This window comes from Etheostoma spectabile, chromosome 6, assembly GCF_008692095.1.
Source record: "Etheostoma spectabile isolate EspeVRDwgs_2016 chromosome 6, UIUC_Espe_1.0, whole genome shotgun sequence".
NCBI lineage: Eukaryota > Metazoa > Chordata > Actinopteri > Perciformes > Percidae > Etheostoma > Etheostoma spectabile.
In genome coordinates this window covers 17,769,958-17,773,766 of record NC_045738.1, presented here as the reverse complement: position 1 = coordinate 17,773,766, position 3,809 = coordinate 17,769,958, and the positions used below count along the sequence as shown (strand labels likewise).

The 3,809-nt window shown below is 38.4% G+C and overlaps 1 long non-coding RNA gene across 1 annotated transcript in view; it reads right to left on the bottom strand.

Moving 5' to 3' along the window:
- Positions 1–3,036, bottom strand: part of LOC116691381 (uncharacterized) — a 19,138-nt gene extending 16,102 nt beyond the window's left edge. The window contains exon 1 of the long non-coding RNA XR_004332469.1: positions 3,026–3,036. This is a non-coding gene — a long non-coding RNA (uncharacterized LOC116691381). The remainder of the gene's footprint in view (positions 1–3,025) is intronic.
- Between the last annotated feature and the right edge of the window lie 773 nt (positions 3,037–3,809).

Genomic DNA, 3,809 nt, shown 5'->3' with positions numbered 1-3,809 from the left:
TCTCGCCTCACCATCCGCCTTTCATTTCTGAACATCAACTCCGCTGGCTTTGGGAAGCTTCCAAATTCCACACACAGCATGACGTCCAGACCACCATTTACACACGTTTAAAAGGAAGCAAAGTTGATGATGGGTTGTATTACATCTCTTTTCAAAAAAATCTGAAATACAGACACAAATGGGAACAAAAAACAGTATATACTGTAAGTTTCAGTGTCATCATTTTAATAAAATATTAAATTCTTATCCTTTGCAGAGATCTGTAATTGTTTTGTTTTTTTTAAAGTTACTGTTTGTTCCTTGATATCTCCAATATCTCAAATCTGGAACATGTACAAACTGTTCAGAAACCCAAAAATGAAACATCCCAGCTAAATCAAAGAGAACTTTCAGCGTTAGACAAGCGATAGAAATCTTTCATCCTGTTTCACCAACTCGTCACGGTGTCTATTACAGCGGAATCCCAGAGAGTTAATTCCAGCTTCATTTCTACCTGCTCTTGCCACTTATGTAGTTTTGGATAGAAGGTATAACATAATGAAATTATTATGATCAAACAGTGTCAAGACAAATCTTGCTGAGTGGCTTCATATGTCTGACTGGGTTAAGTGGTTGGAATTTAAGAAGGAATGCTAAATTAGAGTCATGCTGTTTTCACGAGGTTGACAGGGAACTGCATTCATGTATTACTTTGTTTCCCTTCTCAGATGACATGAGGTTTGCAGAGGAGAGAAGTATCTTTAGACATACTATGAAAACAATTAACATGTGCAGGCATAGTTTTATACAAAACAGGTGAAAAAACACTCTAATAAAATGAATGTGGACTTAATACAAAGTCTCAACACAGATGGGGAAATACAAACATTGCATTCCTCGGTGAACTTTACCGGATGTGATAATTACATGAATTGGATCTGCAGATTTGTTGCGGTGTTGTTTATTAGCTTACAGCTAATTTTGCAGCAATGGCTACTGAAACCACTGGAACAATTTGGTAAGAGGAGAGCCAATTTTAGCTTGTGATGATGACACTGAATCAATTTCCTGCAGTCTGCAACTTTTTTTGCAGTTTTTAGCTTCCAGCTCTAAGTTCCATCTACTTCAAAACCACTAAAAAAAGCAAAGATTTTTTCCAGTATGATATGAGAGTGGTGGAAACCCCAGCACAGATATTTTTCTCCGCAGTTGGTGGACTAAACCACAGCTACGTCAACACCAGTGAGCATTGGCTTTAACAGGTGGAAAGAAAAAAAGAGTCCAACGGGATTCTTATGTTGCTCTGTGTATGCTTGTTGTCAATGTATGAAATTTGTTGGCCACAAAAACTCAATACGATTGTTTAAGAAGCCACTTTGTGTCCTCTTGTGGTCAAAAATCAATGTGCATCCAGCCAAACACTGAAAACTGCCAGCAGAATAAAAGCTGTTTTAGGGAATGGGAAACCTCCACTCAACTGCCACATAATCCTCCTGTGGTGGGAAAACCTTTTTGTTGTGCATGATTATATATTTTTAGACATCACGTTCCTAAGTTAGGCCGTGAAACTGTAAATACTGTTCTTGCGTCGGCATTTAACACTCCATGACAATTGGGGGGCACTTGTGGTTATATTACCATAAACCAATAAGGAAATCAGAAACAGCCGTGAGCAATTAAAAGCTGTAAAACAACACCAACAAACAGCGTCTGGGACAAAGAATGACAGAGGGTTGCTGTGTGAATTAATGTGTGGATTTAGAGACTGTGCTGGGTCATAAATGTCCTGTAACAAGCTCAGTGAGCCATTTAAAATGTATTTAATTTGGACAAAAAAGTAGATGTTAGCGTGTGAACAAAACACAAAGGAGATGGACTTGGCCTTCAAATAAAGGCTTGAAGGATGTCAGTTTGTTGGCCCACCCCTTTTGGTCCAGACTGAAATATCTTAACTTTTGAATAGATTGCCATGAAATTTGGTGCAGATATTCATTGTCTCCAGAGGAAAAATACTGCAGACGTTGGTCATCCCCTGACCTTATCTAGCAACTCCATCAGGTCAAACCTTTCACAAATCCCCTAAAGTATATTTACATCTATGAGATGAACACGTGCAAATGACATTCATGGTCCCCAGATGATGTGTCCTTCTAACTGGTTGACATTGTGGTTTTGATTCCACTCTCTCTACAACTCGTGGTTGAAATGCCATTACATTTACCCCCCCCACCCCACAAGATGAATAGGTTGATCTTCTTTTAATCTACACTGTAAAAAAGTTTTTTTAATTTTTTTGTTTCATGTTGTGTCAACGAAAAAAATATTTTGGTCCAGCTGAGTTGAAACATTGTGTTGTTCTGACTATTATAATTGCAAGTTGCCAGTTGATATTAGATGTTATAAAATGTTAGTAATTATTTGGAGGGACAAATTATTTTCGTACATTCATCTATTATTGTTACAATGTTGTTAAAAGTCATGCAACTAGTTACCTCATTATTTTAAGTTGATATGACTAAGAACTTTTTACAATGTTTGTAACAGTAGTAGTAGTATTTAGATTTAAAGCTATTCTCTTCTTCTAGATAAGTAATCTTGCGTGCAGTGGTGCAGATTGGTGGTTTTCCTGAGCGTGTTGTGATTCATGGATGAACGACGTCACGGCTCCGAACCACAAGTCCTTTTTTTGCCGATGTCAACAAAACAAGACCCCAACATGCTCTCTGTAATGTCTTCAAGTGCTGAGAAGAATACCAGACCCTAAAAAACAACAACACATCACATAACTATGGACAACACAGCTTTCAATTTCACAACACTTGTTTTTTTTCATTTCTGTCCCTTGACAATAGTTGCTATGGCACAATTCAATAAAAAAAAACAACTCTAAATTAATTTTCTTTTCATTTGAATCACACCCTTCAGTCATTCTCAAGGGGAGCCATCTGCTCCCACATTCAGTTTTCTCTGTGTGACCAAATGCTGAACAGAAGACCTACAACTCTTGCTTTAGTTGCTCAATCCGCTGACCCAAAAATTGCAGCACTATGTCAGATTAAGAAAAAAGCTTGAGGTTAAAGCTCACTCTTCATCCATAATAGAGGTTACACAGCCAGATGTTTCAAATCTGCAACATCACGGGGGAGCACAGTGCTCTTGAGTAATGTCCAATAAATGTAAGTCGCCAATTCCCTCTGTGAGTCTCGTGCTTTTTGTGTGTTACACCATCTTTGCTGTCAGTGAGTACATGGTCTAAGAGAATTAGCCTACCTGGGCCAAATTGTTTCCATCTTCAGGAACACAGTGAATTGGGTCTCACAGGGCTCCACTGTATCTGAGGAAAATGTAATTCTAGATGCCTTGTAATGGATTGGGCTGTCCACGTTTCTATATTGTCTTTTCAATATCCACTTTTAGCTGGCTATATAGTGTGTCTACGCCGGCAGCCAGCGCTGAAGCAATGCGGTGTAATGAGTCTGCTGTTTTGTCCTCCCTAAAATCTGGGCCAGAAAGCCAGCGCACTCTGCTCCAGTTCTCTGAAGCTCCATTTGGTTAATCAAAACTTTATCTCTGCAGTGCCGGTGATGACAAAACAACATCCTCCAATAAAACAGCAGGTCTCATTTAAAATGAAACCATCATTGTCAGATATAAACTATCACATTTTGATCAATTTAACATTTCATTTCTAACCGCTGAAGATGAACCAGCAAACAGACTTTGAAAATGTTATTACAAAACAAGCCTGAATAGTTATATAACCTGAGGTTCGAGCCAAGTGAAAGAATACCTTCACAAATGCATGGTGAGCTACAAATATTTATGAGCCA